General features: G+C 42.6%; 1 protein-coding gene across 3 annotated transcripts in view; it reads left to right on the plus strand.

Annotated features, from left to right (window-relative positions):
* The window catches only part of EXPH5 (exophilin 5), an 85,395-nt gene that overhangs the window by 15,986 nt on the left and 45,585 nt on the right, over positions 1-23,824 (plus strand). The window contains exon 1 of one of the 3 annotated variants that reach the window (XM_030829241.1): positions 8,958-9,297. The exons of the other annotated variants lie outside the window; for them this stretch is intronic. The gene's annotated coding sequence lies outside the window, so the exon portion shown is untranslated. Of the gene's footprint in view, positions 1-8,957; positions 9,298-23,824 lie in introns of those variants that run through there. 3 annotated transcript variants of the gene reach the window in all.

Genomic DNA, 23,824 nt, shown 5'->3' on the forward strand with positions numbered 1-23,824 from the left:
TGCAGCACTATTCACAATAGCCAAGATACAGATCAACCTACGTGTTCATGAATGGATGAATGCATAAGGAAAATGTAGTGTATATATACATAATGGGATATTATTCAGCCATAGAAAAGGAATTAAATCCTATGATTTGCAACAATATAGATGGAACTGGAAGATATTATATTAAGTGAAATAAGCCTAGTACAGAAATACAAGTATCACATATTCTCACTCATATATGGCAGCTAAAAGAGTTAGACATATGGAGGTATTGAATAGAAGGATGATTACAAGAGGCTGGAAAAGGTAGTGGGGAAGGGAGGATGAAGAATACTTGGCTAGAAACCACAAAAATACAGTTGGATAGAAGGAATAGTATCTAGTGTTTGGTAGCACAATAAGGAAACTAGAGTTTATAATTTATTGTACACTTCAAAATAGCTAGAAGTAAAGATCTGGAATGTTTCCAACACAAAGAAATGATAAATGCTTGAGGCGATGGATATCTTACTTACTCATATTTGATCATTACACATTGTATTATTATATTAAATATCACATGTATCCCATAAATATGTACAACTACTATATATCCATAAAAATTAGAAGCAAATTCAAAAAAGAATGAAAAATAAAATTTTGTTGAAGTTAAATTAATATAACATAAAACTATCCACTTTAAAGCTAACAATTCATTGGCATTTTGTACATTAACAATGTTGTACAATCACCCCCTCTATCTAGTACCAAAACATTTTCATCATCCCAAAACAGAACCCATTAAACAGTTACTCTTCATTCCCACCTCCCCTCGACTACTAGCAACCATGGATTTACCTATCCTGGATATTTCATGTAAATGGAATTATATAATTTTTATCTGTCTTCTTTTACTTAGTGTAATGTTTTTGAGGTTCATCCACCTTATAACATGTATTAATACTTTATTCCTTTTCTTGACTGAATAATAGTCTATTGTATGCATATGCCACAATTTATTTATCTATTCATCCATTGATAGACATTTGAGTTGTTTCTATATTTTGGCTATTGTGAATAATGCTGCTATGAAAATTGTCTCACAAGTATTTGTTTGAGTACCTGTTCTTAGTTCTCCAGAGTATATAGGTAGGAATGGAATTACTGGAACATATGGTAATTCTATGTTTAACTTTTTGAGGAACTGTCAAACTGTTACCCCCACATCATTTTATTTTATTTTATTTTATTTTATTTATTTATTTTGATACGGAGTCTCACTCTGTCGCCCAGGCTGGAGTGCAGTGGCGTGATCTCGGCTCACTGCAACCCCTGCCTCCCATGTTCAAACAATTCTCCTGTCTCAACCTCCCGAGTAGCTGGAACTACAGGCATGTGCCACCAGAGCCGGCTAATTTTTGTACTTTTAGTAGAGATGGGTTTATGCCATGTTGGTCAGGCTGTTCTTGAACTCCTGACCTCAAGTGATCTGCCCGCCTCGGCCTCTCAAAGTGCCGGGATTACAGGCATGAGCCACCGCATCCAGCCTTCCCCCACGTCATTTTTAACACAGTTGTGGTCTTATGTATTTTTGTTGTTTATGAACATCATAACATAAAAATAACCCCTTCATATTAAAGACTCAGAGTTAACATAACTTTTGTGGTTGTATACTATCCTACTGCATATATTCTATAATTTAGTTAACGATTCCAATATTTTAGTCACTTTAGTGTTTTCTTATTCTATTTGTTTCTTATTGCTACATTAAGTAGCACTGGCAAGCCTTTATGCTTACATTCTTAATTCAGTTTAAATTATCTCAAGGGTAAATTCCAAAAAGTAGAATCACTCATTTAAATAACATAAATGTTTTCTAAGTTCTCATTACATGTTACCAAACTGCTTTCCAAAGTGTTCTACCAAATTGCACCTTCACTGGCAGTGCGGGAAGGCCTTTGTTTTAACGTATCCTTTCTATCCCTGGATGGTGGTATTACTTTTCAGAAATCTTTGCCAATTTTGTGGAAAAAAAATTATGCTTCATTTAATTTCTAATGCTGTGATTATAATGAACTTAAACTATTTTTATATGTTTACTATTCACATTTCTTGATTTGTGAATTGTCTACTCACATCGCTGCCCGTTTATATATGAAGATCTGTATCCAGAATGCTTCTGGTCACAGATAACAGAAAATCTAATCATGACTTTAACAAATTGGGGGTACATTTTTCTGACATAACAATACATCTGGAAGTAGGCAGCTGCCAGCTGGTTTAGTGGTTTAAGGATGTCAAGATGGTGTCTTTGTAAAGCAAAAAGGCTGCAACTGCTCCAGACATCACATTCATATTTGAGGCAGAAAGAAAAAGGAAAGAGTGGAGACAACTGTTTCTTTTGGATATATATCCAAGAAGAGTCCTTTTTATCATGGAAGTAAAGGCCTTCTCTGATGCCTTTGAGCAGATTTCTACTTTATATTTCCTTGACCAGAACCATGTCATATGGACATCCTTAGCTGCTAGGGAATTAGAAAAGCAAGAAATAGGGTTGAAATATCAGACTTTGACCAATCATGATCCATCCCCTGGGACTGAACACTCTGATGTTGACAACAAAATCAGAAAGGAGGGGAGTTGAGGGAAATGCATTCTAGAAGGCAGTCAACACCGTTTAACATGGCTTGGTGTGGTTTGTGTCTTATTGATTTATATATTTCACTAGACATTAAAGAAATTGACTTTTGTCCTATGTATTTCCCAGGTTTCAGTATGCACATAACTTCTCTTTAACTGAAAATCGATTTTTTTCTCAGTTTTATGTAGCCAAATGTACCTCTTTTTTAATTTCCTTTTTTTCTGAGACCGTCTTGCTCTGTCACCCAGGCTGCAGTGCAGTGGTGCACTGACAGTTCATTGCAACCTCTAACTCCTAGGCTCAAGTGATCTCCCGCCTCAGCCTCCTGGGTACCTAGGACTATGAACGTGCACCACCACACCCAGCTAATTTTTTAAAAATCTTTTTGTAGGCTGGGCACAGTGGCTCACGCCTGTAATCCCCACACTTTGGGAGGCCAAGGCGGGCGAATCCCGAGGTCAGGAGATCGAGACCATCCTGTCTAACACAGTGAAACCCAGTCTCCACTAAAAAAAAAAAAAACAAAAACACAAAAAATTAGCCGGGCATGGTGGCAAACGCCTGTAGTCTCACCTACTCGGAGAGGCTGAGGCAGGAGAATGGCGTGAACCCGGGAGGCGGAGCTTGCAGTGAGCTGAGATGGGGCCACTGCACTCCAGCCTGGGCAACAGAGCGAGACTCCGTCTCAAAAATAAATAAATAAATAAAATAAAATAAAATAAAATCTTTTTGTAAAGACAAAGTCTCACTATGTTGCCTACATTGGTCTCAAACCCCTGGCCTCAAGTGATCCTCCTGCCTCACCTTTTGTTTTTAAGATGAGAATACTCTTCTCATCTAGAGATTAGAGTAATATTCACTTCTAGTCTTAATTTTTTAATGTAACTTTTTAATTCACCTGACATATATTTTGTCTATAAGGTAGGATTATATAAATTCATTTTTTTCAGATAGTTGGCAAATTGTCATAGTACCATTGATTTCCATCTCCTTCTGAGGCCCTAGATAATTCCCTTTAGGGAAAAGACTGGAGCAACCAAATAACCACAAAGAGTTGATGAGCCGAAATGCTATCGCACTGGCTTGTATAAAATCTCAGAAGGAAATCACAGGGGAAAACACAGCTTTCGTACAGAGAAGTGTGATTGTTGTTATATCTATACGACGTACATGGTTCATTAATTGTGTTTCAGTTTTTTTCCTCTTCCCATTTTCTATGTCAGGTGGCAAACCCAACCAAGGGTAGACCATTCATCATGAGGTCTCCATCAAGTGGCCTGATTGTCATTTAGATCTGGTTGTTTAGCTGGTCAAATCAGTACCCTGGTAGGGTGGTATACTCTCTTTCTTTCTTTCTTTCTTTCTTTCTTTCTTTCTTTCTTTCTTTCTTTCTTTCTTTCTTTCTTTCTTTCTTTTTTTCTTTTTCTTTCTTTTCTTTCTCTCTTTCTCTCTTTCTTTCCTTTCTTTCTTCTTTCTTTCTTTCTCTTTCTTTCTTTCCTTCCTTCCTTCCTTCTTTCTCCCTTTCCTTCCTTCCTTTCTTTCTTTCTCTCTCTCTCTTTTTATATTTTTCAAAAATTTTTTGAGACAAGTTCTCTCTATATTGTTCAGACTGGTCTCAAACTCCTGGGCTCAAGCAATCCTCCTGCCTCGTCCTCCCAGACTGCTAGGACTACAGACACGAGCAGCCCGTTTTTTAACTTATAACAAAATTAATTTACTTCAAAAATTACTTAATCACAAAGGTAAATGATTAACAGAATGACTAGACAAGGGCCTGGGTGCAGTGGCTCATGCCTGTCATCCCAGTACTTTGGAAGGCCGAGGCGAGTGGATCGGCTGAGGTCAGGAGTTCAAGACCAGCCTGACCAACATGGTGAAACCCCATCTCTACTAAAAATACAAAAATTAGCTGGGCATGGTGGCGGGTGCCTGTAACCCCAGCTATCTGGGAGGCTGAGGCAGGAGAATCGCTTGAACCTGGGAGGCAAAGGTTGCAGTGAGCTGAGATCATGCCATTGCACTGCAGCCTGGGCAACAAGAGCAAAACTCTGTCTCAAAATAAATAAATCAATAAATAAAACTAAAAATAAAAATTGCTAGACAAGAAAGCAAACAAAATAAGAACCTCACATGTTGTGAATTTAATGTTTCCACTCACAGGGGGGCTGGTAAGGATCCTTAGGAGATCATTGTCTGCACATCAGTCAGGGTCCAACTAGGAAAACAGAAAGTAGTGCAGTAAATTGGTTCCACAGAGATAAAAAGAAGCAGAGAAACCAATCAGGGGACAGTGAGTAATAGTGTGAAATACTTTGCTGCTTTAAAACTGGTTGGCAGGATCAAAGGGTTCTTCTGCCCCTGGAGCTATTTAGTCAGGCAACTGTAAAGAATCACTTTTTACTTTTAGTTGTTTTGGTTTTGTTTCACTGCGCACTTGGTGTAGGTTATGCATAAACACAAATGCTGTCATGCCCACAAGCTGGTTAGATCCTGGCCTTGTGAACTGGCTTCTTTGAACCCCACTGTAGTTGCTCACATTGGCTCAACTTGAGCAGTTATGTTCAATGCCTTTTTTTTTTTTTTTTTTTGGAGACGGAGTCTCGCTCTGTTGCCCAGGCTGGAGTGCAGTGGCGCTAGGCTCACTGCAAGCTCCACATCCCAGGTTCATGCCATTCTCCTGCCTCAGCCTCTTCGAGTAGCTGGGACTACAGGTGCCCACCACCACGCCCAGCTAATTTTTTGTATTTTTAGTAGAGACGGGGTTTCACCGTGGTCTCGATCTCCTGACCTCATGATCTGCCCGCCTCGGCCTCCCAAAGTGCTGGGATTACAAGCGTGAGCCACCACGCCCGGCCTGTTCAATGCCTATTTTAAACATTGCTGTCATGTATTTTACGGGTGGTTCCCTTCTTCAGATGTCAAAAAGGTATCTGAAAATGACTTTTGGGATTGTACATATTTGAGGGGAGGTCTCAGTTGCTGGCTGAATTACTACATTTGCACTAGGGCTTGCCCTTGGGAGCTCCCCTTCAGCATTACCAGGGGCCAAGTGAGAGCTCTGTTTGCTCAAAGTTGTCCTCTAAGTAGTGGTATTAAGGGCTTCACACCTCAGAGTAAAAAAAGCTCTTCACTCCTCAGAGTAGAAAAAGCAGGGGGAATTCTGACAACGGCCTTCTCTATGGGGAGTACATCAGGGAGGGTCTGTCCCCCTCTCTGCACTCTCTGATCTGTTTCCCAGTGCCTCTTCCTCCTTAAGGACATCAGTTTCTCCCTTATTCTCAGCAACCCCCCTCCTCACCCCACCAAAATTCATTCTTAGTTGTAGGTTGTGGTATAGCACTGGCTCCACATTAGGTAACTGGAAAGGCCAATAAATTAGGTCATGTCTATCCACGGTTGTGTAATTGCTTTGCCTCTGCCATCCAGGCAAGTCTTTAAAAGGTTTATGAGTAACACGCTCCCTCCAGGGTAGCTGTCTCCACCTTCAAAGCCACACCAGGCCTCACCCTCAGACAGCTCTACCCAGCTCTTTGTACTCCCAGTTCCACTGAGCTCAGCCTCCAGCTTCTTCTTAGCCTTCCTTTCATTTCCCCCATGTGTCAACTTATAACACCTTGTCCTGGGCCTTCCAGAGCCTTAAGGAGAGTTCACAGTCACAAAACAATACATAAATGTAAATTTTTTCTTAAAAACAACTTGCACGTGTCTAAAACCCACCTCACAAGTATTGTAAATGCCACAATTTCCAAACAGTTCTCCAAAACAACAACGATAGTTTTATCATTAAAGTGATAATACTTTTTAGTGGCTCATGCCAGTAATCCCAACACTTTGGGAGGTCAAGGTAGGAGGATCACTTGAAGCCAGGAGTTCAAGACCAGCCTGAACAACGTAGTGAGACCCCATCTCTGCAGAATAATTTAAAAATTAGCCGGGCATGGTGGCACATGCCTGTAGTCCCAGCTGTTTGAGAGGCTGAGGTGGCAGAATCGCTTGAGCACAGGAGTTTGAAATTGCAGTGAGCTGACCACGCCACTGCACTGCAGCCTGAGCAACAGAGTGAGATCTTATCTCTTAAAAATAAGCTGGGCACAGTGGCTCACACCTGTAATCCCAGCACTTTAGGAGGCTGAGGCAGGAAAATCACTTAAGGTCAGGAGTTTGAGACCAGCCTGGCCAGCATAATGAAACCCCATCTCTACTAAAAATACAAAACTTAGCTGGGCATGGTGGCATGTGTCTGTGATCTCAGCTACTTGGGAGGCTGAGGCAGGAGAACTGCTTGAACCCAGGAGGCGGAGGTTGCAGTGAGCCAAGATTGCACCACTGCACTCCAGCCTGGGAGACAAAATGAGACTCCATCTCAAAAAAATAAAAAATAAAAAATAAAATGCTATTCTGTTCTCAGCTTACCTGAACTGCATCTCTGAGGTGCTGCAGACACTCACAAGTGGCAGTCTCCTAAAGCTGGAATATTCCACACCTCCAGGAGCCTGGGCCATTTCAGGAGGCAGACCAGGCCCTGGTTACTCTCTTGGCTCAGATCTGCTTTCCTTTCTGGAAGGTAGACAGTTATCTGGAGTTTTTGATTGTAGGTCAACCATCAACATTAAGCATTGGGAATAGCACTGCAATTTTACCTTTTTCTTGGAGCTGCCAGGTATGATAAGCTCCTCCATTTGCAGCATTGAGGCAGTTGTCTTTGGAACCTGTCACTGTCCCAAGACCCTCCTGCCAGTGCCTCACAGCATCAGGAGTCAGAGTAGGGACCTCCGTGTTCCTCTGTAAAGTGAGAGCCCCATAGATTTTTTTTTCCATATCATGATTCAATAACACTTCTGTTCAACAGCACTCACTTGTTTAGCAGATATATTTGAGATCCTACTGTGAACCTGGTACCGGAGATATATAAATGTTCTCTGTAACCTTTCAATGCCGTGAAGGAGGTGGGTTTAAAAACAGTACATTCAGGCCAGGAGCAGTGGCTCACCCCTATAATCCCAGCATTTTGGGAGGCCGAAGAGGGCGTATCACGAGGTCAGGAGTTCGAGACCAGCCTGGCCAACATGGTGAAACCCCTGTCTCTACTCAAACTACAAAAATTAGCTAGGTATTGTGGCATGCGCCTGCAATCCCAGCTACTCAGGAGGCTGAAGCAGGAAAATCGCTTGAACCCAGGAGGCAGAGGTTGCAGTGAGCTGAGATCACACCATTGCACTCCAGCTTGGGTGACAGACAGAGGCTCTGTCTCCAGAAAATAAGAAAATAATAATAAATAAATAAAAACAGTACATTCACTATAACGTGATGAATGGTAAGATAGTCACACAGAGGGCCGCAGAGGTCATTTAACCTCATGGGAAGTCTCAGAGAAGACTTGCTGGAGGAGGTGATGCCTGAACTGAGTCTTGAAGGAGGTGACAGGTGAATAAAGGTGAAGTGAACAGCAAGTGGAGTGAACATTAGGCAAGCCATAAAGATGTGAAAGACTACAGGGAGATGCAGACACCATCAGTAGTGAATGTCATCAGAGTGCAACGTGAGAGGAAGCCACAAGCAAAAGAGTGAGCTAGGGGTGGCAGGGTGGGACGTGGACCTGTGTGCCAAGCCGAGGCCCCTGAGCTTGACAAAACTGGAGGGGAGGAGGAGCCACTGAAACGTTTAGAGTCACTGAATGACAAGGTCAAATTAGGTGGATGGCTATGGGTGGCGAGTGAAGCCTGGATTAGGGAAGAATTGTGTTTAGGGGCCTCAATTAGGGACGAAGAGAAGGCAAGTGATTTAATAAATATTTGGAAAGTCGAATTAGCAGGGCTTGGTGGCTGACTGGCCGCAGGAGGAAGGAGAAAGGAGAGTTCATATGAACTCAGGTTTCTGACTTTGATGAGTTTATGGCATTTGACCTACTGGTGAAACGAGTGGGTCCAAGTGGACTCTATACTTTGTGATTCCAGACTAAGGTAATATATCTGAATACTAAAGGATATCAATTCTTCCATCAACTTTGAAATATTTAAAGGCATATCTCTTGTTGTACATTATTTCTCAGCGATTGAGGTCAAATTTTAGGCCTGTGACCAAGACTGGGGGTTGGGGGGAGGTGTGGACAGATTTCAAAGCAGAATTCCAGCCAAGGGAGCTTGGAACTTGTTCCTCGGCTCCAGATGGCCTGGTGAAGGACTTCTGGGAGAGAAGCTGAGAGCAGCCACCTGACAGTAGAGGAGGGAACTGATTGGTTCTTAGGAACCAGCACGCCGGCCAGCTATGGTGAGCAGCCTGCCAGGCAGCAGGTGCCCAGCGAGCCAGAGGAAGCCACGCGCCCGGTCATTTCCTCCCCTGCAGCTTTGGACTTCAGTCAGGAGCTTTATCTCTCCTATTCTAAGCAAAAATAATTAAGGCCAACTGATTATTGAGACACCCTCCCCCACTCCCAAAAAAATAAGACACTTTATTTCAGTAACTGCTTCTCCTCCCTGAAGCAGTAACAAGCTGGCTTTCACCGGCACCCTCCCCTTTGGTACGGGGACAGCAGAAGGGTGTTTTGTCTTCAGCTAGTCGGAAACCCCCTGTCTTCAGTGTATTCTGCCCACCAGGATAGGGCACTGTGGATTTTGGTTTTGAAGCTTATCCAGAGTCACTCAAGAGAGACAAAGCCGCCATTCTACTGTGTGCTACCCAACACCCACCAGGTAAGCTGCTGTGCGCCCGGATGAAGCCCCTGGGAGACTGCTTGGCTTTGGTGTTCCAGAATTTGCTTAAATGTGTTGAACACACACCCCTGAGTTTAAAACAGCGAGGCTGAGAATAATATCTTCAGCAGGCACAAGGGTAAAGGAAAGAGATGCCTGTTTCCAGTTTATCATGATGTTAGTTTAATTAAGTCCCATTTAACATTTGGGGGATCAAGATTTGTGATGTTTTCATTTTTATTGGAGAAATACTTGATGAATATTTTGAAGGCCTAATATCTGTATGGGCTATGAAATCTGCTATGGTAAATGCAAAGTATGGGACCCAAGAAATGTATAGTCTGTTTGGGAGGACAGGACATGAGAACTCAAACAAGAATATAAGGCTGTGCATGGCTAAGTACTTAAGGGGTGGCATGGACAGCAGTGAGGTAGGGTTTTGGAGAAGAGAAAGATGGATAGGAGCTAAAATTATTAGGCAAAACTTCATAGAGGCTGGCGTTGAAGTGGCAGGTGGATAAGTGGGAGGTAGGTAAAGGAGAATGACTCCCAATTATGGCTTAATGCTTCCATTAAACCAATTCTACATAACACATTTATTGTGCTATAATCAGGAGTTGGAATACGTAAACCTTCAATTCAGAAAGACTGTTCATATCAATATTGGAAACTAAAGTCCTAAAGAAGGCTGGTGTTTGTTTATTGTGGATAACCTCTGGCTTGTCAGATTTCGTCCCACTTGACTTCCTTCTCTTCCCCTCCTTAGCCATCTGTTCACCATCAGTAACTTCTACTAAATGTTCACTAATTTTTAACAACCTTGCACATAGAGATTGAGATTTAAGTTAACTGTTTTTGTTTTAGAATTCTGTAAATGTTAAATAGAAGAGAGGCATGAAATCATTTCTGATAAAAATAGAAGTTAAATCTGTGTTAAAGGGTTTTGTGGCCCCTTTCTCCCTAGCTCTGGCTCTCAGCTGAATAGGTTGCATCAGGGAGTGATCACGCAGTGTGTTGGTGCTATCTGTGTTGAGTGACTGGTAAAATACCACAAAAGGAAATCTTTAGTTTCCCCTCCAAGTCTCATTCTTTACATGAGAGCATAGGAAGCCTCCAGAAGACTTGCATGATCCTAGTATTGAGTCTTCTTCTATGCATCTATCAAGGAAAATGAGAGAATTTTGGAGCGGCTGGGATTATTTATTTACTTATTTATTTTAGAGATGGGGTTTTGCCATGTTGCCCAGGCTATTCTTGAACTCCTGGACTCAGGCAATCCTCCCACCTTGGCCTCCCAAAGTTCTAGAATTATAGGCATGAGCCACCTTGCTTGGCCTGGAATTCTTATTTATAACCCAGTGACACAAGACTGTAATAAAACTATTAATAGATAATAATCAACCTCATCACTTGTTCAGTTTCTCTTGATGCAAGGCCAGCAAATAAAAACTTTGTAACCACTTAAAACAAACAAAACAAAAACAAAGCTTCCTTCACTCAGAAGGAAAGTCTGCAGATGAAAGCCTTCACCCATTTATTCCCCTCCCCCACCCCCCTCCATGCACACCTTACCTACTTTCCATATTATCCACTCATTCACTGGGGAATGAGTATCACTCATGATGAACAATAATAGATTCAGACCCAGCCTTAGTGGAGTTTATTTCCCAGCAAGTCTAGTTCTGATTGTCTTTTCAGGCCTGTCTTCATGAATGCTTTCCTAGCCTTTAGCTAGAATTAATCTTATCCTTCTTCATAATGCTAAAGCAAGAATCTTGATTTTCTATTAATATTATCAACCATGTCCTGTGTTATATCATAGCTACTTTGCACATATCTTTTTCCGCCAATAGATCCTGAATTTCCTAGTGTCTTCATATCATCCTTACACATTTAATTGCTCATTATGGTTGAACTGGATTTTTTTTCCTCACTCAAAAAGGCCTTTTTCAACCCTTTAGCTAAGTGTTAGCACAAGTTAGATCGTGTGACAAAGAGCATGTAGAAAGGGCATTGTAAACAAAAGAGAAACTTGGAAAATTGCCTAGAGAGCATGGCAAAGTGCTTGGAATGGTTGGCACCCAGGGTTTAAATGACGGAGTCATGGGAAACAAGTCCAGATAGGTAAGCATGGGGCTGGTGATAAAGAACTGAGCTTTACAGATGAGGAAGATGAGACACATAGATGTTATTTGATCAGTCCAAATAATAAAGGAATTAGAACCCCTCCCCTGATTATCCACACCATCCAGGCCCAGCACCCTCAGGTAAGCTCGGACCGTGATTTTATGCTACCATGCCAGCCCAGGGCAATTGGCTGGGAAAAGATGAAGAGAGTGACAGAGAGTGTCTATGACACTAATGTCTGTGTGGTTCAGCCACATTATTCCTCTCTTTGTAGTGATCATGCAACTTGAAGAAAGGCAAGAGCAATAGGAAGCAAACAACCAAGAAGCTTGGGTGTGTTGAAGACAACATTCAGCACTGATGTGTGGTGTGCTGTAGTGGCCAATCTGAGTTCCCAGTTAGTGTGAAATAGACTGGCCTGTCAATTACGCTCGGAAGCAAATTCCAAGAGTTGCCAATTTTGCCATTTGCTTGGCTCTTTACCTTGAATTTCATAGAACCAATATTTTAAATGGTACCTGGGCTAAAATAATCAGCAAAGGTGTTGAGCAGATAAATTATCAAAAACTACAGGCCAGGCATGGTGGCTCAGGCTTGTAATCACGGCACTTTGGGAGGCGGAGGCGGGCGGATTACCTGAGGTCAGGAGTTTGACACCAGCCTGTCCAACATGGTGAAACCCCATCTCTACTAAAAATACAAAAATTAGCCAGGCATGGTGGTGGGTGCCTGTGATCCCAGCTGCTCGGGAGGCCGAGGCAGGAGAATAGCTTCAACCCGGGAGGCGGAGGTTGCAGTGAGCCGAGATCTCACAACTGCACTCCAGCCTGCCAGCCTGGGTGAGACAGAGTGAGACTCCATCAAAAAAAAAAAAAAAAAAAAAGCTACACATATCCAATAAACATAATAAATAATGTTCAACCTCTCTAGTAATCAAAGAAATACAAAAAAAGAAAACTTTTTTTGGCTTATCAGATTAGCAAAGATCAAAAAGAAGGGACATAACTAATATTGGCAAGGACTTGGGGAAATGGACTGTCACACAAGGCAAAATTTGATACAACCTTTCTCCAGAGTAATTTCATGTGATATAGTTCATAAGTCATTAAAACATGTTCATCATTTGGCCTGGCAATTCCACATAAAGGAAATTAATTCTAAGGAAAACCAGAGGTGGGAATAATGCTAGTTTTGAACTGGATTTATTTCAACATTATGACTCTAAAAAATTAGAAATAACTCCAACGAGAGGGGAGTAGGATCATATGTTACAGTACAGAGATGCAGTGGTAGAATACTGACATAGCACAGCATTCTTAACGTAATGCTAAATGGGAAACATAGACTACACAACAGCACGCATAGGGTAAGAGCATTTTTTGAAAATGCAGGCATACATAACTGACATGTGGAGCAAGTAGGAATCACGGAATATAATAAGAAAACATCTTTAGTTGTGTCTCTTACTATCCCTTTATTTCTTTTTTATTTTTTTAGACAGTCTTGTTCTGTCACCCCGGCTGGAGTGTAATGGTGTGATGTCAGCTCACTGTAACCTCTGCCTCCTGGGTTCAGGCAATTCTCCTGCCTCAGCCTCCTGAGTAGCTGGGGTTACAGATGCCCACCACTATGCCCAGCTAATTTTTTTTTGTATTTTTAGTAGGGACAGGGTTTCACCGTGTTGGCCAAGCTGATCTCGAACTCCTGACCTCAAGTGATCCGTCCACCTCAGCCTCCCAAAGTTCTAGGATTACAGGTGTGAGCCACCATGTGCAGCCGTCTCCTACTATCCCTTTAAATGCCACTGGATACAAACAAAGGCAGTCCCTTGACTTTTCTGGTCACTTTAAGACACAAACACAGTCTCAATTCGATGATAACTAGAACCTATGGGCCTAGATTCATCCCAGCTTTATTCAGAGGAGCAGCCCCTCACACAGCCACCGCTTGCTGCAGAGCAACGCCTAGGACAGTGAAAAGGATTCGATCCTTTTCCCTTTCCCCATCAGCCTCTGCCTCTCCACCCCTTCAATGGTGATTTTTTACTGTTCCAGGCTTGAACCAGAGGGTGGCTGGGAGGCAGGTTTAAGTTTGGATGGAAGAAACAACATGCAGAAAAGCTGTTGCTTGACTAGAATGGTTGTGAGGTGGCATCACACTCTCTGGGTAGGGCAGATGTTTAAATCTGCCTCTTCTCTTGTGTGCTCGTCTGGGGTTTGCTGAGATGGCCCGTGGCCCGGCACTGTTCCCCAGCAGCTCTTTCCATGCAGATGATGTGCTCTCCCCTGCTCTGTGCTAGGAATCCAGGGATTCACCTACAACCTCTTTCTACTCAGGTTTCTTCACTCCTGGAGCCGACTCTAGCAGACATGAACTAAGAGAACCCCATGCCTCCTCAGCCTCTCCTGGGGCCCACATCTTCTCCAGGGGACACACTCATACCATGGTTGCCTGAGAAACCCTGATGAGGACTGATTGACAGCTGAGCTATGCACTTCATTCTGCAGTCAAAGCAACTGGCAGGCCCCAGTTTCTCCAACTCACACTTCTCAGGCAGGAGGCAGATACCAGTCTACCTTTCCTCCAAACCACAAGGGACAAGATTAAGCTCTTCCAGGCGTACCAGTTAAGCTCCCTGGCTCTAGAGAAAGCCTCTTCACAAATCCTCCCTCTGTCTTCACTCTTCCAAGTCAATGCATGTAAGGGGACTTAAAACCCTAACTAGAGAGACTTGGGTTTTGTTTGTTTTTAAAAATCCCACAAAGCAATTTCTCCTGATTGGTCCTCTCAAAACTCCCTTAGATGTCTTGAACCTCTTGCTTTCATGCTTTAGCTAAAACTGAGACAGAGTCCTAGTCCTGTTACTACTGCTTTAAAACACATGGATGAACATATGTACACACACAGCAGTATCTCTGACTGTGGGAGGTATGAGTGATTTCTTTTATTCAAGTTTTTGTTTGTTTGTTTTAATGGAGACAGGATCTCGCCATGTTGCCCAGGCTGGCCTTGAACTCCTGGGCTCACTTGATCCTCCTGCCTCGGCCTCCCAAAGTGTTGGGATTACAGGCCTGAGCCACCATGCCCGGCCTCTTCAAGTTTTTTCTTTAATTTCCAAGTCTTTTGCATTGAATGTAATTTTACTTTCTTTCTTTCTTTTTTTGAAACAGCGTCTTGCTCTGCCGCCAAGGCTGGAGTGCAGTGGTGAGATCTCAGCTCACTGCAACCTCTCCCTCCCAGATTCAAGCAATTCTCCCACCTCAGCCTCTCTAGTAGCTGGGACTACAGGTATGCACCACCATACCCAGCTAATTTTTGTATTTTTTTTTTTTTTTAGTAGAGAAGGGGTTTCTCCGTGTTGGCTAGGCTGGTCTCAAACTCCTGACCTCAAGTGATCCACCACCTCGACCTCCCAAAGTAATGCGATTACAGGCATGAGCCACCTAGCCCGGCCTGCTGTAATTTTACTTTCATAATTACAAAAAAAAAAAAAAATCAACACAGAAAAAATTGTATAATGGCAAAGCAAAGTCAGTTTTATTGACATTTGAAATTTCCTAGGCCGGGCGCGGTGGCTCACGCCTGTAATCCCAGCACTTTGGGAGGCCGAGGCGGGCGGATCACGAGGTCAGGAGATCGAGACCATCCTGGCTAACACGGTGAAACCCATCTCTATTAAAAATACAAAAAATTAGCCGGGTGAGGTGGCGGGCGCCTGTAGTCCCAGCTACGCGAGAGGCTGAGGCAGGACAATGGCGTGAACCCCGGGGGGCGGAGCCTGCAGTGAGCGGAGATCGCACCACTGCACTCCAGCCTGGGTGAAAGAGCTAGACTCCTTCTCAAAAAAAAAAAAAAAAAAGAAAAGAAAAAAGAAATTTCCTGTCCCAATCAATGCTGCAGAATTCCTCTGTGAACAAATTTCTGCATGCTGGATGTTTTCATTATGCTCTTTCAGGTGACAAGGAACATAGAGCAGTTTCCTCAAGGGATGAGTGGCACTTTATTGTCAGGATCTAATGGAGAAGTAAGGAAACACAGGAAACGGCCTCAGCCCTGCACGGTCAGTCCTCAGGAACCGGAATATTGATCAGAATACTGCAGCATTCTGGTGCCAATCAATCAATCAGGCTGGTAACCACAGGCTTGTGGCCCGGCTTCTCTGTTCTGCTTCTCCCTACTCTCATTGCCAGGGCTGATTTTCTTCTTGCAAGTTTCCTCTCTGCCCCATAGCTTCTTCCTGTTCAAGACTCTGGTGCCTCATGGCTTCTCTTCATGGTACTGCTCAATACCTTCTCGCTATGTGTCTCTCAGCCATGTCACTTTAGTTTGTCTTACTTGTCATTATGATTTTAAGACATGCCAAGAGGAAAGATGTTATTAAGTTGTTAATCACTCTCCAAAATAGAACAAATAGAATTCGCTGGGCAGCATTCTTGCTCATGTTTAGCTTTTGGGTAATTAGGGTAGGAATGCAAAAAATGTTGGATCCCATGAGGCAAAGCACAGGAACTACCCATGACCATTTTACTGTGAGTAGGACAGACTCCCAACACTTCATGGGATACCTGTTTGCTAGAAAAGTGGTCCACTTCTTTCAGACAGATCTACCACCATGCTTAATTTATTACTTCTGTGGCTTGATCAAGTGCTATTTTTGGGTGTTGGCAAAGAGAATAGAGATGCCAGAATGATTTAAAACAAAACAAAACAAAACAAGATGGAGGGAATCAGATATCCAGATTTCTTTTTCTATGCCAATAACGTCGAAGGGATTCAAAGCTAAATAGTTGATGTCTTTTAAAATCTAAGGCCATTATTAATAAATAATAGGCTACACCCATAAACATATACCAAATAAACAGTTCTTTCCTTCTATAAAGCACACCTGGCACTACTGCTTCTTTGTATTGACATGTCTTTTCATTTTTGGGAAATAGGCTGATTGTTTACAGACTGAGTTCAATTATTTTGTACCTATTCTTGATGCACTGAGACACATTTATTTAAAGTACATAATGTCCTCCAATGTTAGTTATATTATCATTTATATCATGTAACAAAGCTTCTTTTAGGCCTTTTCTCCAAAGACTCATTGAGATTTCATGATGAATTATTTAATACATGATAGGGAATGATCACAAACTTTATTACTGAGATTGAGAAAGAGGAATTTAGATACTAGCATCTGAAAGTTAAAATGATAGTGAATAATAAGAACGTATAACAATGACATTACCAGAAAAATATCTTTTACACAAAATCAAACTTCCGTAAATAAGTTACATAATTTGGAGTAGACACATGCATTTGTACTGCTGGCAGTATTTCATTTTACCCCCAAGTACAGATTTTGTTCTAGAATTATTCCAGGAGTGGTTCTCAGGAGTATGTTTTGGTAAATAAGTGTGACTACATCTACAGACAAAACTTAACAAGGTCTTCTGGATGAGATAATACCATATGAAAACAATATGTGTGTTTTGAATCACCCAGGCAGAATAATCATTCTAATGATAACATTTAGTGCAAGGATTCAAGAGGAAATGTTCAAAGTTAAAGCCCTTTGGCGTGTGATTCTTCAGTAATTTCTGATGAGGTGGAGTGGTTTGTCAGGTCAGTTGGTTTATCAGCAGATGGATAAAAACGGTTTAAATGCCACACTCATATTTGTAAGGCAGGTTTGTTTGCCAGAGAGGAATTGGAAAAGGCAACAACCATGTGGAAAAGGGTTATTTCAAAAGTTAACTCTTTGAAAATAAGTAAACTGTAATCCAAACCAATGAGCTTTAACTGATGTCAACAACAAGCTTCCGGCCGGGCGCGGTGGCTCACGCTTGTAATCCCAGCACTTTGGGAGGCCGAGGCAGGCAGATCACGAGGTCAGGAGATCGAGACCACGGTAAAACCCTGTCTCTACTAAAAATACAAAAAATTAGCCGGGCATGGTGGCGGACGCCTGTAGTCCCAGCTACTCGGAGAGGCTGAGACAGGAGAATGGCGTGAACCCGGGAGGCGGAGCTTGCAGGGAGCCGAGATTGTGCCACTGCACTCCAGCCTGGGTGACAGAGCGAGACTCTGTCTCAAAAAAAAAAAAAAAAAAAAAAACAAGCTTCCTTTGACCCAGTGAGTGAATCCTGAAGCAGATGTGGTTTGCGAGTCATGGACTCTCCGAACCTCCACTATCCCTGATGGGAACCAAGAGCAGTAGATTCATGGTGCTGACATTTAGAAAACCTCCATGCATTTCCTCAGCATTCTGCATCCTAACACAAAGACTAAATAGCTATTTGAGATCTATCGTTCTTTCGTCTGGCTTGCGTATTTGACCAGTGTGTGTGGGTAGGGTGGGAAGGAGGATGGTGAGAGTTTCGTATTGCCACATTAAATTCCTTAAAGTTAAAGCAAAGTCCAGAATGTTGGATTTGATTTGGTTTCCCAGCACCCTTAAAACTGCATGATACAAAGGGTGAATTTAGCTGAATGCAATAATAGTGGATTTTAATTACAGTATGAGAAGTGAAAGTAATGTCATCTTGTCACCTTTTTGCTTAGACACAGAAGGAATCTATAGGAGCATCACTTTCCTTTAACTTTATGAAATAGCGTAGGCTGCTGTTTCTGTCTTCCTGGCAAGACAGATTCCAAGAATAAGAGTTAAATTGCCTGAATATGAGGAAAAAAAGATGTTCTGCATTCTTATTAATGAAAATGAAGGAGAGATGCATATTCATATGTACCATTCTATCTTGTTACCTAACTCTACATAACTAGCAGTGCAAAGGATGTGGTCAGAATTTAGGGTGTAGTTGTCTTTGGAAAGAAGCCATGAACAATATAATGAACAAATTCAAGATGTTGAGATCATACACTCTTTCTATGGATGAAAACCTTCATGGTTCTAACCTGCCTTGCAGCTGTGCTAGTATACCAGACTTGCAAGAGGCATCTATGTCCCCATTCTGCAGCTCTGAGCAGCTTCCTTGCACTTTTAGAATCCTGACACTCAACTTGCCATTAACCCTTGCCCTACAAGTTTCAGTGGAAGATGTCTGAGCATCTGTATAAAGGGGAATAAGAGGGATGCAAAAGCTAAAAACTAGTTTTTCATTCTCTCGTATTCATTTTTTCGGTTATTCAACAAATATTTTTCCCTGCTTGCTGTGTGTTCAGGAAATCGACACTTGACTCGGGGAGCTGACAATCCAGTGATAAGACAACCAGCATGCAAAAAAAGTACAGAGACTCAACAGAGGAGGCTTATTCTAGGCATGGGTTGAATAAATCAGGCTCCTGGAAATAACTGTTCTTACTCAACAATTATCATCATGCTGGTGGGGTGAGGGAGGTCTGAGCTAGGTAGAAGCTTAATTCTTTCACTCACCACTTTACAACCTCTGGCAAGTGTTTTCACTTTTCATGATTTCAGCTCCTTTTACTATAAAATGAGTATAATACCTACTTCACTGGATTCCTGTGGTAATTAAATGAAATAATCTAGGTGGAAGCGCCCAGCATCATAGCTGTCACATAAAGTGTGTTTCCCAGTGAAAACTTTCCGCCTCCGGAAACAATATATGTTTACAGTGTGCAGGTTCCCATCACCTTCAGCAGCAGCATGAAGGTACTAGAAATGATACCAAATATTGCCTTCATTTTCTATAAAGTTATTGTCATTTGGAATCTGGAACCATGTGTCCTTTTCTAGCCGTTTCATTTTAATCATGTAATGGATCCAGACAGGAGCAACAGAAAGTTCAAAGAAAGTGAAAGAAAGGACAGCAGACACAAGAGGACAATATACCAAACTGGGACTTCCCAGGCTGAAATACAGAGGCCCAAGGGAGACAGAGTTAGAAACTATGAGATCTGAGCTAAACATGGACTTGTTGACCACATTCTTAAATAGTGGGGCATACCCTTTGCAACCTTAGCAAAAGTGTACTTAGAATCACAAAAAGTGGGAAGTCTGGTACAGTGGCATGTGCCTGTAGTCCCAGCTACTTGGGAGGCTAAGGCAGGAGGATAGCTTGAGCTTGGAGGTTCAAGGCTAGCCAGGGCAACATAGTGAGAAACCCTGTCTCTAAAAAAATAAAATAAAGTTTAAAAAGTGGGGGCTGGGCGCAGTGACTCACACCTATAATCCAAGCACTCTGAGAGTCTGAGGCAAAGGGATCACTTGAGGTCAGGAGTTCAAGACCAGCGTGGACAACATGGTGAAACCCTGTCTCTACTAAAAATACAAAAAGTAGCTGGATATGGTGGTGGGCACCTGTAATCCCAGCTACTCAGGAGGCCAAAGCAGGAGAATTGCTTGAGCCCGGGAGGCAGAGGTTGCAGTGAGCTGAGATTATGCCACTGCACCCCAGCCTGGGTGACAGAGTGAGACTCCGTCTCAAAAAAAGTAAAAAATAAAAAGTGGGAAAGCATCCTTGATAGCCTCTAGTTCAACTCCCTAATTTTGTGGGTGAAGAAATGCAGGTCCAGAGAAAAGAGAATTTCCCAAACTCATATTCATTAACTTGTTCACCAAGGGCTAACTGAGTCCCTACCCTATGTCAGACATCTTTCCAGATAACAAGACAGGCAAGGTCCTCATGCTTGTAGATTATGTTTTAATGGGGTACAAAAGATATAATCAATAAGAAAGTATATAAGTGAAGAAGATAATTTCAAAAGAAGATTAACAAGATTAAGAAAAGTAAACGAGGGCCAGGCACAGTGACTCATGCCTGTAATCCCAGCACTTTGGGAGGCTGAGGAGAACGAATCACTTGAGGTCAGGAGTTCAAGACCAGCCTGGCCAACATGGCAAAACCCGTCTCCACTAAAATTACAAAATAATTAGCCAGACGTGGTGGCGGGCACCTGGAATCCCAGCTATGCTAGGCAGGCTGAGACACAAGAATTCCCTGAACCCAGGAGGCGGAGGTTGCAATCAGCCGAGATCATGGTTTACTTTTCTTTTCTTAATCTTGTTAATCTTCTTTTGAAATTTCTTCACTTATTTACTTTCTTATTGATTATATCTCTTGTACCCCATTAAAATATAATCTACAAGCATGAGGACATTGTCTGTCTTGTTTTCTGGAAACACTCCAGCCTGGGTGACAGAGCAAGACTCCATCTCAAAACAAGCAAACAAACAAAAAAGAAAAGTGAAGTAAACCAAGTAACTTGATAGAAAGCAACTGAATATGGGAGAAGGAATAATCTATTTTGGAGGGCCGAGGGGGCCTCTCTAAAGATGTGACATTTTAGCTAAGGCCTAAATGGCACAAAAGGCATAGCCATGTGACAAAATGGGGAAGAGCTCCCTCCCTTCAGATGGAGGGAACAAGACTGAAGCCCAGTGGGAGCCAGCTTGGCCTGTTAAGAGGGAAAAAAGCTAAATGCTGAGTGGAGAGGAAAGAGGAGTGATTAAAAGTGGTAGAAAAGGCAGAAGGTGAGACACTATGCAGCCTTGAAGACCACAGAGTTTAACATTGTATTTTAAGCATGATGAGAAGCTTCTGGAGGGATTTAAGCAGGGGATGGCATGATATATCTTACATTTACAAAAAATCATGTTCAATAAAATTGATGGGGGCCAAGCCTGATGGCTCAGCCTGTAATCCCAGCATTTTGGGAGGCCAAGGCAGGCAGATCACTCGAGGCCAGAAGTTTGAGACCAGCCTGGCCAACATGGCAAAACCCCATCTCTACTAAAAATACAAAACTAGCTGGGCATGGTTGCGCATGCCTACTGTAATCCCAGCTACTCGGGAGGCTGAGGCAGGAGAATCGCTTGAACTTAGGAGGCAGAGGTTGCGGTGAGCCAAGATTGCCCCACTGCACTCCAGTCTAGGTGACAGAGCACTCCATCTCAAAACAAACAAACAAACAAAAACGAAACAAAACAAATAATAAAATTGGTTGGATGCCACTGTTTTGTACTGACCTTCTCCAGTGCTAGGTCCCAATAGATCAAACCAAAGTGGAAACACTTTTAAGTGCCACATGATCAAACTGAAACTTAAAAAACAAAAACAGGCAAATCCCCAAATAGTCCAACTTTTCCAAAAAACAACAACAACAAAAAAAAGACAGCAGATTCACAACTAATCTCAAAGGGCCCAGCCAACGCCCGCATGATAAGGAAGGTTCCCCTGCTTTAATCCTTACAAGGAAAGTAACCTGAAGTAGCCTGATGTTAATCAGTCCACTTTTTTGTATTATGCCGTTTTATTGTTCCTGCTCAAGCTATCTTGTAAAAACCCATTGTTCTGCCAGGCAAGATGCTACTCAATTCATGAATCGCTAATAAATGCCAATTAGATCTTTAAAACTCATTTTGTTGGAATTTTGTTCTTTGTCCATCACTCTTGCTCCTGTATAGAGCCTGGATGGAAGGGGAGCCAGAGTGAAGCAGGGAGACAGATAGGGGCTTGTGTTAGTCAGTTCTCATGCTGCTATGAAGGCATACCTGAGACTGGGTAATTTATAAAGGAAAGAGATTTGATTGACTCACAGTTACCCATGGCTGGGGAGGCCTCAGGAAACTTACAAATATAGTGGGAAGGGAAAGCAAACACATCCTTTTTCACATGGCGGCAGGAGAGAGAAATGCCGAGTGAAGTGGGGTAAACCCCTTACAAACCATAAGATCTCCTGAGAACTCATTCACTATCATAAGAACAGCATAGGGAAACCGCACCTCCCACGAGGTCCCACCCCCCAACACGTGGGGATTACAATTCAGAATACAATTCAAGATGAGATTTTGGGTGGGGACGCAACCAAACCATATCAGGGCTCCAGCAGACATCCAGGTGAAAGATGGTGGTGGCTTGGGCCAGGGAGGTGGCTATGGAGATACTTGCTAGACTGCAAGCTCCAGAAAGGTGAGAATCTTTGTCTCTTTTGTACACTAATGTATTCCAAGCTGCTAGAACAGTGTATGATATATAGTAAATGCTCAATAAATGTTAGTTGAATCAATAAATGGTCATTTTCTGAAATTAGACTAGAATCCAGGTTTAAGATAAATAAAAGTATAAGCTGTTCATGTATGCTGGAATAGTATGCCTTATTCAGATTTGGAATAGTATGTGTTTTTAGACATTTTAATAAAGAACATGCAATATTCTTGCAATTGTGTGGCCTAAACCATGGCATCAGCCAGTGCATTCAGTGCAGTATGAGAGCTAGCCGGGTGACGACAGGCAGTGAGCCTTGCCCAGTGCACTCCGCTTGTCTTAAGCTTGCCATCTAAGCTGTGTTTGTGAACATCTGCCCTGTAGTTTGTTTTCTCATGATCATGCTGTTGATTTAAGTACGACATAGAAATCTGGGAGTGGATCTGTTGGGCCTTTGCCAAATAGCTGATGCTTTTGAGTTTCTTTACAGGGTAAGGAAAACTGAGGATGATTCCCTCTCTTTTTTTGGAGGGGGAGACAGGGTCTCACTCTGTCACCCAAGGCTGGAGTGCAGTGGCACGATCTTGGCTCACTGCAACCTCTGCCTCTTGGCTTCAAGTGATTCTCCTGCCTCAGCCAGCCAAGTACCTGGGACTACAGGAGGGTGCCACCACACCCGGCTAATTTTTCTGTATCTTTAGCAGATACGGGGTTTCACCATGTTGGCCAAGCTGGTCTCAAACTCCTGACATCAAGTGATTCACCCACCTCGGCCTCCTTAAGTGCTGGGATTACAGGCCTGAGCCACTGTGCCCGGCCATGATTCTCTTTATTACCATAGATCTCTTTTGTGTTGGGAGTGGTGATACATAATTCCCACCCTCCAACTCCATTATCCCTCCACCACCTTTACCACCCATCCTGCACATTTCACAGGTCACAATGACAGTGTTTCATTTGTTCCAGGCACATGCATTCCATGCATTAACTCTAGTAATCCTCACAAAAGCTCCAGGAGATATTATTACTCTTATCTCCACTTTACAAATGTGCAAACTGAGGCACAGAGAGGTTAAAATCACACCCAGTTAATAAAGTTCAGAGCGGCTGGGCATGGTGGCTCACGTCTGTAATCCCAGCACTTTGGGAGGCTGAGGCAAGAGGATCACTTGAGGCCAGGAGTTCAAGACCAGCCTGGCCAACATGGCGAAACACCATCTCTACAAAAATTAGCTGGGCGTGGTGGCGCATGCCTGTAATCCCAGCTACTCAGGAGGCTGAGGCAGGAGAATCACTTGAACCCAGGAGGCAGAGGTTGCAGTGAGCTGAGATCACGCCACTGCACTTCAGCCTGTGCAACAGAGCAAGACCCTGTCTCAAAAAAAAAAAAAAAAAAAAAAAGGTCAGGGGCCACATTCATCCCAGGAAGTCTGATTTCAATTTAGCCTCTCAGTATTTTAATTTCTTCATTGGTAAAATAGGGATAATATTATCTACCTTCATAA

Source organism: Nomascus leucogenys, chromosome 15, assembly GCF_006542625.1.
Source record: "Nomascus leucogenys isolate Asia chromosome 15, Asia_NLE_v1, whole genome shotgun sequence".
Classification (NCBI taxonomy): domain Eukaryota; kingdom Metazoa; phylum Chordata; class Mammalia; order Primates; family Hylobatidae; genus Nomascus; species Nomascus leucogenys.